This window comes from Trachemys scripta, chromosome 3, assembly GCF_013100865.1.
Source record: "Trachemys scripta elegans isolate TJP31775 chromosome 3, CAS_Tse_1.0, whole genome shotgun sequence".
Taxonomy (NCBI): Eukaryota; Metazoa; Chordata; order Testudines; family Emydidae; genus Trachemys; species Trachemys scripta.
Window position 1 is genome coordinate 19,196,682 of NC_048300.1, and position 15,657 is coordinate 19,212,338.

Genomic DNA, 15,657 nt, shown 5'->3' on the forward strand with positions numbered 1-15,657 from the left:
GGGCAACGAAAATGATTAGGGGGCTGGGGCACATGACTTACAAGGAGAGGCTGAGGGAACTGGGCTTATTTAGTCTGCAGAAGAGAAGAGTGAGGGGGGATTTGATAACAGCCTTCAACTACCTAAAGGTGGGTTCCAAAGAGGATGGAGGTAGGCTGTCCTCAGTGGTGGCAGATGACAGAACAAGGAGCAATGGTCTCAAGTTGCAGTGCGGGAGGTCTAGGTTGGATATTAGGAAAAACTATTTCACTAGGAGGGTGATGAAACACTGGAATGGGTTACCTAGGGAGGTGGTGGAATCTCCATCCTTAGAGGTTTTTAAGGCCCGGCTTGACAAAGCCCTGGCTGGGATGATTTAGTTGGGGTTGGTCCTGCTTTGAGCAGGTTGGAGTAGATGACCTCTTCCAACTCTAATATTCTATGATTCATGCTATTTTTTTCCCCACAGATCACCCGCTTCATTCCTTGCATATTGGCTTGATTTGTTTCAGACATTTTCAGAAATAACAGGAAATCAGGGAGAAAAAATATTAACTTCTGTGTACATTCTTTTTAACCAGGAATCAGCACATTAGACCAATACCAAAATAGAAAATCTGTACCTGCATTTGGAAGAATCTTTAATTGCTTGCTAGTTTACAGTGAGAGTGATAGGGCCATTAATTCTCTAACAGTTCTCTACTGCTATGCACATTTTCATTGAGTTAGAATCTTATTAATACTGTTATAGTTATACTTTCTATACACTAATGAAACAAATACATTTTATCAAGCTGCCATTCTTTACCGTATCTCATTTTAAAAATAGCAGACAACCACAACTTTATAAGATAAACAGAGACAGCATTTAAAAACCTTTTATATAATTTAAACCAAAAAGAGGAAATAGTAATAAGTAATTGCATATGTATACGCAGTACTAAGATTTCCCAAAAAAATCAAAGGTTTTTGCTGTGAAGTTAAAGGCAGTATACTAGAAGTGTTACCCACCGGTTTTATGATACCTTCATGAATCCCAATGCACTATTACTAGAGTTTATGGAAACAGTTTATATCATATTGTGATTAGAGAAATAGGATTTTAAATGTTTTCCTGTAATAGATGGTATCAAGATAGCTCTTGTGATTACGAGCAAATATAAACTTATGCTAAAGAAAGTCTTTCTGGGTTCTATGTTACATGTTTAACATGCACCAGCTTTAGATCTGTTTGCTGATTTTTTTAATAATGATATTGGTGTGCTAAGAGAAATACGCAGTTCATGCTTTTGTTAATCATGATAAGCATGCACTGCAAATCTAACATGAATGCTAACTTTATAATTATGATATTGATACAATATTGACATGCTGTTAAGAAAATCCAACATGCAGTGCGTGATTTAATAATATAACATATACTGGATATGTTTGTTTGCGAAATTCTTAAAAATGATATTTATTCACTTTGAAGAAATATATGTAATCTATTGTTTGCTAAATATTACGGCTGTGAAGCGATTAAAAAAATAATCACTATTAATCATGCTATTAAACAATATTTTTGGATGTTTTCTACATTTTCAAATATATTGATTTCAATTACAATACAAATATAAAGTGAGCACTATACAGTTTGTATTCTATTTTTATTACAAATATTTGCACTGTAAAAAACAAAAGAAATAGTACAGTATTTTTCCTTTCACCTAATACAAAAACTGTAGTGCAATCTCTTTAACTTTCATGATAAACTTACAAATGTAGAATTATGTACAAAAAAACCCTGCATTCAAAAATAAAACAATGTAAACTTTAGAGCCTACAAGTCCACTCTGTCCTACTTCTTGTTCAGACAAACAAGTTTGTTTACATTTGCAGGAGATAATGCTGCCCACTTCTTGCTTACAGTGTCACCTGAAAGTGAGAACAGGCGTTTGCATGGCATTGTTGTAGCCAGTGTCGCAAGATATTTACGTGCCAGATGTGCTAAAGATTCACATGTCCCTTCATGCTTCAACCACCATTCCAGAGGACATGCATCCATGCTGATGACAGGTTCTGCTCGATAATGATCCAAAGCAGTGCAGACCAACACATGTTCATTTTCATCATCTGAGTCAGATGCCACCAACAGAAGGTTGATTTTCTTTTTTGGTGGTTTGGGTTCTGTAGTTTCTGCATCAGAATGTTGTTCTTTTAAGACTTCTGAAAGCATTCTCTATACCTCTTCCCTCTCAGATTTTGGAAGGTACTTCAGATTCTTAAACCTTGGGTTGAGTGTTGTAGCTATTTTTAGAAATCTGATAATTGGAATCTTCTTTGTGTATTGTCAAATCTGCAGTGAAAGTGTTTTTAAATCAAATAACATATACTGGGTCATCATCCGAGGCTACCATAACACAAAATATGTGGCAGAATGCTGGTAAAACAATGGAGCGGGAGACATACAATTCTCCTCCAAGGAGTTCAGTCACAAATTTAATTAATGTATTTATTTTTAACAAGCGTCATCAGCATGGAAGAATGTGCTTTGGAATGGTGGTCAAACCATGAAGAGGCATATGAATATTTAGCATATCTGACACATAAATACCTTGCAATGCCAGCTACAAAAGTGCCATGCAAATGCCTTTTCTCACTTTCAGGTGATGTAAATAAGAAGTGGGCAGCATTATCTCCTGTAAATGTAAACAAACTTGTTTCTCTTAGTGATTGTCTGAACAAGAAGTAGGACTTGAGTGGACATGTAAGCCCTAAAGTTTTACATTGTTTTGGTTTTGAGTACAGTTGTGTAACAAAAAAAATCTACATCTGTAAGTTGCACTTTCACAATACAGAGATTACACTACAGTACTTGTATGAGGTGAATTGAAAAATACTATTTCTTTTGTTTGTCATTTTGTCACAGTGCAAATATTTGTAATCAAAAGTAATATAAAGTGAGCACTGTACACTTTGTATTCTGTGTTGTAATTGAAATCAATGTATTTGAAAAAGTAGAAAAACATCCAAAAATATTTAATAAATTTCAATTGGCATTCTGTTGTTTAACAGTGCAATTAAAACTGTGATTAATTAAGATTAATTTTTTTAATCACGATTATTTTTTCAGTGTTAATTGTGTGAATTAATATAATAAATAAATAGAATACATTGCAAATTGATTCAAATTTCTAATGATATTTACATACTGTTAGGAAAAATATCAAGTCTGTCATTAAAATAAGAATATATTAAAAATTCCAAATTTATTTGAATTGTATGCCTTGCACGGGAGGGCAGCCCCACAGACCCTGGGGGCTAGGCCATACAGACTTGCGCTGAAGGGCGGTCCAATGGTGTCTGGCCACTAGGCCAGAGTGCCCTGACTCTAGGGACAGCCCACTGATGCTGGACATTTTGCCAGATGTCCCTGAGCTACAGGGCCCTCCTCACAGAATTAGGCCGTGCTGCCTGGAATCTAAGAGCAGCTCCCATCCCGACTCGAACCATTAGATTGTACCACCCTGAGAAGAGGCAGTCATTTGAACTTGGCTGCTGGGGTATAGTGCCCCTACAGGGGTGATGGGGTATACCTGCTCTGTGACGCATATGCTGTGGGACATGTGAGAGGACTACTTGAACTGTTTCAGCTAGCCCACGTCCAAACCGGCACTAAAACAATTCAGATTGAAATGGTTCAGACTGATGAGGTTCCTAGACCTACTACCAAAACAGTTTTTAGAATGCATGGAAACCAGCTAGACTAGCTTTGTGTGTGGACACAAAATTTCAACAGTTTACCACCACATTCTCTCTCAGTCTAACCCATGTCAAGAGGAATGTGATATATTGCTGGTCTTTTAGGGTCAGAAAGTGATGGGATTTTAATACCATTCCCATTGTTGCAGTATGTGATGGCTTGTCTATAGGAATACGTAGGCCTGGTCTACACCTAAAACTCAGGTTGACCTAGCTACATTGCTTAGGAGGACTATGAAATATTTCACACCTCATGCAATGTAGTTAGGATGACCTAACCCCCACTGTAGACATAGCAAGTTTGATGGAAGAATTCTTCCATCAACCTAGCTACCGTCTCTCAGAGGAGTGGATTACCTACATTGATGGGAAAACCCCTTCCATTGATGTAGGAAGGGCCTACGCTACGGCATCACAGCTGCAGTACTGGAGCTGTGGCTCTGTAGCGGAGACCTAGTTCATGGCAGGCTGGGGTATAAATCTGCATTGCGTGCCACACCGTAAGTGTTCATGTGGACCCTGCTGCTGTGTACTAAAAGTTCTGTAGTGCTCTGATCAACCCCCCTTTGAAACGTTTTCAGTGCTCAGTGTGAGGCACGTGGTTGTGTTTTCACACTGGCTTTTTCAGAACTATCATTTGTCTGCAAACCCAAAGGCCCTCCTAGCTACAGTATATGTTTTAAACTGTTGCAATACCTAGTTTGTGCCTAACCATGTTATAAGAGGCTCCTCCCTGCCTCCTTCTCTTTGTGGACATAAAGGGACATGTTAGGAACCCATATTTTAACCTCCATTCCTGGACGAAACAAGGTCATCCCATTTCCCCCTCTTCCTGTTCCTACAGGCAAGAAAAAAATATTGTGTAAACCTGTTTGGACCACTTACTGTGGCTCCAAGGAAACGGCCGCCAGGTCCCTGTGGCCTCTAGGCACATGGGTGGCCAGGCAGCTCTGGGCGGTGCATACGGCCTTTGCTCCTGCAGGCACCGCCCTCCACAGTTCCCATTGGTCACGGTTCCCGGCCAATGGGAGCTGCAGAGCCGGTATTCGGGGTGGGGACAGCGCGCAGAGCCTCCCAGTCCCTGACCTCCCCAGCACCTAGAGGCCACAGGGACCTGGCAGCCGCTTCCAGGAGCAACACGGAGTCAGGGCAGGTAGATAGCCTGCCTTAGCCCCAGGCCTCTGCTGTGCCACCAACTAGACTTTTAATGGCCTGGTCAGCGGTGCCAACTGGAGCCGCCAGAGTCCCTTTTCAACTGGGCTTTCCGGTCAAAAACCAGGCGCCTGACAACCCTAGTTAAGAAAGTCACCAATGCAGTACCACATGAGAAGCCCTTGAAAATACTCACTGCCTCATTGGCATACCCTATGCTCACGTGTTCCTTTGAAACTTACTGTACAGAAAAACTGCAGCCTTGCTCTTCAGAGGCAAATTCAGATAGGATCATTGGAATTCAGTCTCTGTAGATGGAGGCAGCTTGGTCTCACCCACTGATCAGAGACAGAAGAGCACCCAGCTGATTAGTACTGGCTACCTGGTAGGGTGTGCTTGCCTTGCTTCATGTGGGGTCAAGGTCTGTGGAGCAAGAGGAAGACAAGTCCAGCCTGGAGAAGGGAGGAACCAGGAGAAGTCTGCTTAGGGATATGGGGGAGTGTAACGATCGTAGGGTTCATTAACTAACAAACCAGGGAATGAGAAAGGAATAACACTTTAATAAAAGGAACGGGAGAGCATCGCCGGTGAGCTGTTGCATGCAGCCATGTGGTGTTCCAACCCCTGCTTCCAGGGCACATCTCCAAATTCCTATGTTCATAATACTGTCCCTCATGAGGGAGTATCTCCACATCACAGTCTTTCATAAACACATCTCTACAGTGGGCTAGGTTGGGAAGAAGTGTCTGGGGGAAAGTAAGTTGAGAGCAGGTCGCTTTGGGATGGGGAAAGGCACACATATTTTGGAGTGCATCTGGGTCCTGTTTTAACTTTAATCCATCAATGCCATCCTTTAGTGCAATTTAAAGTGTTGCATTAAAAGAGTTAATACGCTTCCTGAAAGGTAACTGACTGAGTACTAAATAAGAAAATATCAGTATTCAAATAAAGCCAATATGAGGCGGTCAATGGGAGGCTTCCCTCCTGTGACGTTGCACTCCATACTGTTTTATGGAAATATGCTTATGAGTGTAAATATGATGTAACTGGAATATGCTTCATGCAAAAGATCTCTTGTAAGGTATCATTACAAAGCTTATGATCTACTGAGTGTGTTCATCCTGTTTGTTTGTATGTATTATTTCTATGTCTGGAGTTAGGAAAATAAGATATAAACTTGTATTACTTATGTAAACATATTAAGTGGAAGCCATTAAGGGTGCTTCAGAATCAATGAACTGTGAATGGGTTTGTTTACCTGCAAGCCTTCCTGTGTATGTGTTGGCCAACTCCTAGGTAATGAAGAAGGAGGTCTTACAGTGACATGTGATCATGTCACCTGAACTGGAATCCATCTTAAACCTGGTGCTTTTCCATTTAGAAGGAGGGGTGGGGACCAGAGATAAAAGATTCCCGCCTTGTGCCAAAGCTATAAAAGGGGGTGGAACAGAACAAAAGGAGGGCCAGTCATGAGAACACCCCTAGTTTCCACCTAAGATGTCTGCTGGAACTCACAAGGACTGTACCAGGGGAAAGGATTGGGCCCAGACTAGGAAGGAGTCTAGTCTGTGAAAGAAGCTTATTGGAACATCTCTGAGGGTGAGATATTATCTGTATCAGTTTCTTAATGTATTAGACTTAGACTTGCGTGGTTTTGCTTTATTTTGCTTGGCGACTTACTTTGTTCTGGCTGTTATTACTTGACACCACTTAAATCCTACTTTTTATACTTAATAAAATCACTTTTGTTTATTAATTAACCCAGAGTAAGTGATACCTGGGGAAGAAAACAGCTGTGCATATCTCTCTATCAGTGTTATAGAGGATGGATAATTTATGAGTTTACCCTGTATAAGCTTTATACATAGTGAAACAGATTTATTTGGGGTTTGGATCCCATTGGGAGCTGGGTGCTGGAGATAGGAGACCTGCTGAGCAGTTTTTGGTTAAAGTCCGCAGCTTTGGGGGCATGGACCAGACCTGGGTCTGTGTTGCAGCAGGCTAGCGTGTCTGGCTCAACAAGGCAGGGTTCTGGAATGCCAAGTTGGCAGGGAAAACAGGCTCAAAGGTAATTCCAGCACGTCAGGTGACAGTCCCAAAGGGGTCTCTGACCGAATCCATCACACCTCCTACCTCCAGTTTGCTCTGAAGCAAAGAGATTTTCTGATCAAGTAGTTACCGCATGTACTCGTTCATTAGCCCGTTCGTTTATAAGCCGACCCCCCAAAATAGATAGGTAAAAATAGCAAAAACTGTATGACCCTTTCATAAGCCAACCCTATATTTCAGGGGTTGGAAAACTTTGGCTCCCAGCCCGTCAGGGTAAGCCACTTGGATTGTCTGCAGGCATGGAGCCCCTCAGCTCCCTCTGGCCGCGGTTCGCCGTTCCCAGCCAATAGGAGCCGTGGGAAGTTTAAAATCATCAAATTTTGGTGTAGACCCATTTATAAGCCGACCCCTGCTCTTTGATGTATCACTTTTTTACCAAAAATATTCGGCTTACGAATGAGTATATACAGTATTTGTTTTTGGCAGTATTGGGGTTCTGGTCTTCAATTTCAACTAAAAATAACTGATAGACTAATACCAATCCAAATTTTATAACAGAATGATAAAAATAAAAAATGCAAGGTTCCTTTGATTTTTTTTTAAACTACCAATAGTATCCTGGTTGCACATAACAGCAGCCTGGGCACTGGGCTATGAAGTGGTGTCCGTTAGCAGAGCACAGCAGTAGCTAATGTTTAATAGTAGTATTAAATAGTTTTGTCTCATTGAAGCCTTCCTGAGCATTTCTTTGCTTTTTAAAAGACTTAGGCTCATGATTTTCTCTCATGCATTCATACTGGAACAAACTGCAGAATTATGCAGTCAAAGTTAAAAAGGAATGTATAGAGACTGATAAGTGAAAATGCAGTTTACTGGCCAAAAAGTAAAAACAGAAACTGAAATCAGTATCCCTAAATATAATAATATTTTGCTCTTTCAGACTGCCTTCAGACAAAGGATATCTGAACATTTTACAAACAGTTAATTAATCCTCACCTTACTGCCCTCATATTACAGATAAGGAAAATTAGGCACAGAGAGACTGATTGATTTGTTTAAGGTCACACAGAAAATCTGTGCCAGAGCCAGATCTCCTGGTTCTAGTGATGCTTTAACTACAAGAACAAAGGAAAATGTAACAAGCTCTTATGAATGTTCAGGTTTAACTAAATTTTATTTATAAAATTATAAAGAGTTAGCATTAATGTAGTGCTTTTCAGCTATGTGTAACCCATGCTGCCTGTGTGGCTCTTTGTCCCATCTGGTGGCTCAGATGTTTATAGAAGTTTATGAGTTTGCTATTGCCTCTGAGCTAAGACTTTGGTCCTATAGTTCCAGCAACAGAGGCTTGTACTTTTTAGATCCCAAGGTCCTGGTTTCAGTCCCTGCAGGCAGCCCATCCAGAGGCATTGTTACATGTCTATCAAAGCATTTATTCCCTGCTTGCAATGGCAATTTTTGCACATTTTGCTTCCAAGATTACCAAATGAAAAGATAAGGATTTGCCCTAGATTGATTGGTGCAAAGTTCATATGATGTAACTTTTATGCCTCTCACACTTCCTTCAAATTATATTTTATGATTTTATTTTATGTGTATGTCTGCCTGAAATCTATCAGTGAAAAAGCCAATATGCAAACCAATGTTAAATGAAAGCTGTTTTATTTCAGAGGATTATCAATAATTATTGATTTTTTCGCCCTACCATTTCCAGAATGATTGGAAAACTTTCCTAAATATTTCTTATGAAACATTCAAAGTAACAAGCATATTGAAAAATTAATACTTTCCATAGATTCCATTCATCGTGGGTATTGTATATTAACTCACATAGATTACTGTAGTTCTTAGCACAACAGTATATTTTGGGCCTGTAGTCCTGACTCCAATAGTTTTGCCCATACACAGACAGAAGGATTTGGCTGTTTTTATATTCTTAATATAGGCAGGCTTATTTTATACAATATTTTCTTTTAACAATTTAGCAGTACTGTATGCTATTAAAAGGCCTGATCCCATGAAGTGTTGCACACTCTCAACTCATCACCTTGCAGGACTGGGCCTAAAGATTTTGTTATCAGGAAAGTCTCCTGTTTCCCTATATAACAAAGAATAAGGAATTATACCATAACTAAATGAACAGAGCAAGTTTGGTAGGTATGCTTACAAAGAGCCATTGTGAGCATTTTCATCATATTAAAAAGTGAGAAACAAGGTCACTTTAAACAGTATATCAAGGGTTGTGACATTGATGGGGTTTTCAGGTAACCAGCTCTGCAGTGAATCCGATCTGACATTCTAGATAGATTAAATTCTAATAGAGATTTGGAGTAAGGAAAAATGTTTCTGGTATCAAATCCAAAATCCAAGGTTTTATTTGTGGTATGTTTGCGTTCTAATTTTTTTTTTAATCTCTTTCAAACCATGTTGTATAGTGCTGACTACTGAAAAGGTTTTGGGTGTTTTTGTGGGCCTTAACATTCATTGTTCTACCTGCAGAATGTGATTTCCATGCAGGAACTCATGCAAATCTGTCAGTTCCTCTTTTTGGGAACTAGTGTTTTTCAAATGTCTGCACTGTATGTTCATAATTTCATTTCTAACTCATTGAGCACTGTTCAGATTTATCAACTGACTCCTCTCTGTGCTAGAACTTATTTTGTTTTCAGGATTACAAAAATTAAAGGGTTCCCCTGATTCAATACAGAGGTTTACATCTTGGCCACACTGCAGTCAATGGGACTTTTGCCCCTGACTTCAATGCAGTCAGAGTTCACCCAGAAAGAAGTCAAGAAGGGCTTCTAATAACAGTAATTAGATAATGTATTTTAAAAATTGCACAATCTATCACTCCCTCTCTTCCTGTAAATATATGGTAGCTGCTGTACTCCGAACTTCCCAAATATAGGGCCTAGAACAGGGGTGGTCAATCTGTGGCTCCGGAGTCACATGCGGCTCTTCAGAAGTTAATATGCGGCTCCTTGTATAGGCACCGACTCCGGGGCTGGAGCTACAGGCGCCAACTTTCCAATGTGCTAAGGGGTGCTCACTGCTCAATCCCTAGCTCCCTAGCTCTGGCCCCCACTCCACCCCTTCCCACCCGCCTCCCCTGAGCCATGCCCTCGCTCCTCCCCTTTCCACCCCACCCAAGCCTCCTGCACGCAACAAAACAGCTGATCAGGAGGTACGGGGAGGGAGGGGCAGGTGCTGATTGGCAGGGCTGCCGGTGGGTGGGGGGCAGGGAGCTGATGGGGGGCTGCTGACGTATTACTGTGGTTCTTTGGCAATGACATTGGTAAATTCTGGCTCCTCAGGCCAGGTTGTCCACCCCTGGCCTAGAAGATGCTGCATGCCCTCAACTCCCATCATCAATGGATGTTGAGGGTGCTCTGCAATAGGGCCATTGTGCTTGCTGGGTGAAATTCACTCTTATGCCAGCAGAAGGCTTTTGGACCACTTAAATCCAACTTAAAATACAGCTTAAGTGGGACTTACGTGTTGCATAGCCCTTGTAGTGGGCCATTGGCACAAGGGTGAATTTCATCCACTATATGTATCATACCTGCCCTCGGGTGTTCCCAGTAGAGAAGTCTGAGAATAGTGGACTCAAGAGGGGTAAAATCCTGGCTTTATATAAGTCAATGAGAGTTTTGCCTTTGACTTCAGTAGAATCAAGATTTCACCCAAGGAATTTAAATCACTCGGATTTCTATTTTTGTGGGGGTTAGTAACAGGCTGGCTAGACGCTGAATTATATAGAAAGTGTGACTTAGATTGTGTGGCTGGTTTTGAATGTAACTGTAATATTGTTGTAACCGGAAAGGAATAACTATACTGCTGCTGGGATTTATAGGCTAATCGTATTCCCTTTGAAGTCAATGAGAGCTTTGCTATTGACTTCAGTAAGAAGAGGATCGGGCCATATATTAACATGTCCATATAAACACTTAGGAGAGAAGGGTTAGCTGAAAAACTGGCATGTTTTAACTGTATATGGGTTTGAGCTACAATAACACACAGCCAGTTGTAGCAAGACAGCCCCTAAGTAGACACTAGTGATAGGTGATCTAGAAATAACTACAAGAAATAGATAGCCCCCTGCCCACCCTGACCCCTGCACCCCCTCACACACCCCCAGCCCCCTGCCTGACCCCTGCACCCCCTCACACATCTCCAATCCCCTGCCCTGACCCCTGCACCACCCCCCACATACCCAGCCCTCCCCACACCCCATTCTCTGACTCCTGAACCTCCCCACATCCCCACCCCCATCCTGAGCACCAAACAGGAGCTCCTGCACCCCACCCCATTCCCACCTGCACCCCTTGCACCAAACAGGGAGCTGCCCCAGGTAAGTGCTCCACACCCCAATCTCCTGCCCCAATCCTGAGCCCCCTCCCGCACCCTAGCTCCTGGCCAGACCCCACACCCCAACTTTTTTTTACAATATTTGGAAAAATCATTAAGTGGTCCGTCGAGACCCTCCGTAATTTTCAAGTGGTCTGTGGAAAAATAAGTTAGACTACAAGAACAATCAAGGTACCTCACTTTATTTTCATTTACTTGCTATTATAGGAGGAGGAGGAAGAAAAAAAGAATGAAAAATGGGGGTGGGGGGAGAGAAGAGAGAATTCTTTTTCTTGGCTGGGTTCCAAGGAGGGGCCCCAAAAATGAAGCTGAGCACAGAGCCGGGGGCCCCACTAACTCTAAATTCACCACTGGCTGTAACATCACCTGGGCTGGGGATACTGTGTCAGCTGATACCCACAGTCTCCAACCTACCTGGGCAGTACAGCAGACATGGCCCTGCCCATTAGTTCTTCTCCACTCCCTAGCCCACCCACCCCTTGCTTCCCACTGCTTAAGGCTTAAGGCTTAGCCCTCTCACTTTTAAAAATGATTGCTTGCCCCTCCTTCCCCCTCAGGCTTTTCTGGCACCCCTGTTGCCAGGTATCCAGTTTTAGACTGGAAACTCAAGTAGAAAATGGGACCTGGGTGTCAGTTAGCAGTGCTGACTGGAAACTAAAAGTCCAGTTATAGGCTATATATAACCTCCGCTCCTCCCACTCCCAATACCCACCCCAGAGGGCTGGAAGAGAACCAGTCCTGCTGCTGCGGGATGTCACAGAGTGTAGGGGAGTCAGGGTCTTGCACCCCGCCCCCACTTCCTGCAATTCACTATGACTCTCTGCCAGCCAGTAAAACAGAAGGTTTATTAGATGACAGGAACACTGTCAAAGCAGAGCTTGTAGGTATGGAAAACAAGACCTTTCAGTCAGGTCCGTCTTGTCGGGTAGGGAGCCCAGACACCATTTCCCCAGCCAGCTCCAAACTGCAACCCCCTCCAGCCCCTCCTCTGTCCTTTGTCTCTTTCCCAGGCCAGGAGGCCACCTGATCTCTTTGTTCTCCAACACCTTCAGTTGGCACCTTGCAGGGGAGGGGCCCAGGCCATCAGTTGCCAGGAGACAGGGTGTCAGCCATTCTCTGTGCAGACAGCCCTGCCCTCTAGAGCTCTGCAACAATCACACACCCTTATCCTACCACCTAGATACTTAAAAAATGCATAGGGGAAACTGAGGCACCCACACAGTATTCAGAGAAAACATTAAGAACATTCCCACTTTGTCACACTGGAGGAGGGGCAGCTCAGTGCAGAGAAAGACGAAGAGAATTGGCTAGAACCAGGGAGAAGGTAGGTACCCTTTCTATGTGTGCAGGGGCGGGGACGGGGAGATACTGTTTACCCCCTCCCCAGCCCTACTGCACTTGCAGTTTACCCCTGACCCCTCCCTTGCTCCAGGGACCAACCCTAACTCCCGCCCCACTGTGCTTTTGCCCCCGGCCCCTTTTACAATCATTCCCCAGGGGGGCCCACAAATATGTTTGGAGCTAGGCCCACAAAAAGTTAATCCGGCCCTGGGTGGGTATGGTGTGATGACTGAAAAAAGGTGTCCTTTCCCTCCTCCCATTCTTTCATATACACACAGTGAAAATATTGGCTGAATGACCCCACTTTCCAAGCTACAAGGAGCATTCAGTCTATGATGCTTTGTATTGCAGGAGTGCTAGGGATCTTAATCATACCCGAGGACCCTATCGCGCTGGCTCTGGTCAAATACAGACTAGCTCTTCCCATCCCCATTTAAGTTTGGCTATATTCAGAAGAGTGATTATTGAAAAAATGTCACCTTATTAAAAAGATCTGTTTTCTGAGAGAATAAGGTCATCCTCCATGCCCAATGAAGATGTAACCCCTCTGCTGAGACTGCCAGCAGTGGTGGTTGTGAAGTGGACTCATGCCAAATGGGGTTCTCCCCAGGCATGTTAACTGGACACTTATTTTAATTTTTTAAAATTGCACTTGTCAGACCTTTCCCTGGCATAATTCCACAGAATCTCTTTAAAAGCATGCAAAATGAAGTGAATGGTGTCACTTTAAATATAACAACATCAAAACCTAGAAATGAGCTGTAAACACAACCATACCCTTTAGATCACCTACTCAGCCAAAAGCCTCAGTAAAGAGACCTGGATCATAGAATCATAGAATCACAGAATATCAGGGTTGGAAGGGACCTCAAGAGGTCATCTAGTCCAACCCCCTGCTCAAAGCAGGACCAATCTCCAACTAAATCATCCCAGCCAGGGCTTTGTCAATCCGGGCCTTAAAAACCTCCAAGGAAGGAGACTCCACCACCTCCCTAGGTAACGCATTCCAGTGCTTCACCACCCTCCTAGTGAAATAGTGTTTCCTAATATCCAACCTGGACCTCCCCCACTGCAACTTGAGACCATTGCTCCTTGTTCTGTCATCTGCCACCACTGAGAACAGCCGAGCTCCATCCTCTTTGGAACCCCCCTTCAGGTAGTTGAAGGCTGCTATCAAATCCCCCCTCATTCTTCTCTTCTGGAGACTAAACAATCCCAGTTCCCTCAGCCTCTCCTCATAAGTCATGTGCTCCAGACCCCTAATCATTTTTGTTGCCCTCCGCTAGACTCTTTCCAATTTTTCCACATCCGTCTTGTAGTGTGGGGCACAAAACTGGACACAGTATTCCAGATGAGGCCTCACCAGTGTTGAATAAAGGGGAACGATCATGTTCCTCGATCTGCTGGCAATGCCCCTACTTATACAGCCCAAAATGCCGTTAGCCTTCTTGGCAACAAGAACACACTGTTGACTCATATCCAGCTTCTCGTCCACTGTGACCCCTAGGTCCTTTTCTGCAGAACTGCTACCTAGCCATTCGGTCCCTAGTCTGTAGCAGTGCATGGGATTCTTCCGTCCTAAGTGCAGGACTCTGCACTTGTCCTTGTTGAACCTCATCAGGTTATTTTTGGCCCAATCCTCTAATTTGACTAGGTCCCTCTGTATCCGATCCCTACCCTCTAGTGTATCTACCACGCCTCCTAGTTTAGTGTCATCTGCAAACTTGCTGAGAGTGCAGTCCACACCATCCTCCAGATCATTAATAAAGATATTAAACAAAACCGGCCCCAGGACCGACCCTTGGGGCACTCCGCTTGAAACCGGCTGCCAACTAGACATTGAGCCGTTGATCACTACCCGTTGAGCCCGACGATCTAGCCAGCTTTCTATCCACCTTACAGTCCATTCATCCAGCCCATACTTCTTTAATTTGGCGGGAAGAATACTGTGGGAGACCGTATCAAAAGCTTTGTTAAAGTCAAGGAATAACACATCCACTGCTTTCCCCTCATCCACAGAGCCAGTTATCTCATCATAGAAGGCAATTAGGTTAGTCAGGCACGACTTCCCCTTCGTGAATCCATGCTGACTGTTCCTGATCACTTTCCTCTCCTCTAAGTGTTTCATAATTGATTCCTTGAGGACCTGCTCCATGATTTTTCCAGGGGATAATCAACAATTCTTCTTTAAATGATGTCCCTGCACCCCCTGCACCTGGGATCTTCATCAATGGGGCCCGTTGGACAGCACATGCGCACCTCTCCATCTTGCGCTGTGAGCAGAATGCATATATAGTGCCATGCAGTCAAACCACCCCCCTCGTTCCTTCTTGACCGCCTTTGGTATGGGAAAGAATCCACAGCAGAGCCTGCTTCTCCTTAGAACTGCTAGATAATGCCTTACCTGTTAGCTTTTAGTGTAGTTCAGTAGATATTTCTTTCCCTTCTCATTCTTGGATATGCAGAATTGGAGCGTAGAGGATGAATAAGCCTTGTGACCAAATAGGTCAATTGCTTTAAGTCCCTGTCATAAGGGTTGGATCTAGGTTGGTATTGATGTCCCTTTTTGTGCAGAGCATTGACAACAAAGGAATTTGGAGTGGGGTCCCTAACGAGGGACAGGGAGGGAAGGTGGGCAGGATAGATAGGAATGGGATGGAGTATCCTTCCTTGATGATCTGAATGAAATTTTGCAGATGCTCTGACGGAGAAGGGAAGCTTACAGAAAACAATGGGCCTGAGTCTAAGGGTGAAAACCAGGAGTAATTACTAAGGTCGGGGCGTTGCACTAGTGGGAAACTGGGGTAGACAAAAGGAGAATCCTACCAATATGCTGGTTCTGCCACATGTTCTGTTGCCTTTATTTCAGCTTTTCTTTGGCTAGTTTTCATTGATGGATGGATTGCAGTGTCCTGCAAATAAAGTACATGAGAGGTATCAGTGAGAAAATTATATAGCTCTTTAGTCATTAATGTGTCAAACTAAATATTTGAGATGTTGGCAAGATAGGAATATGGATTTATT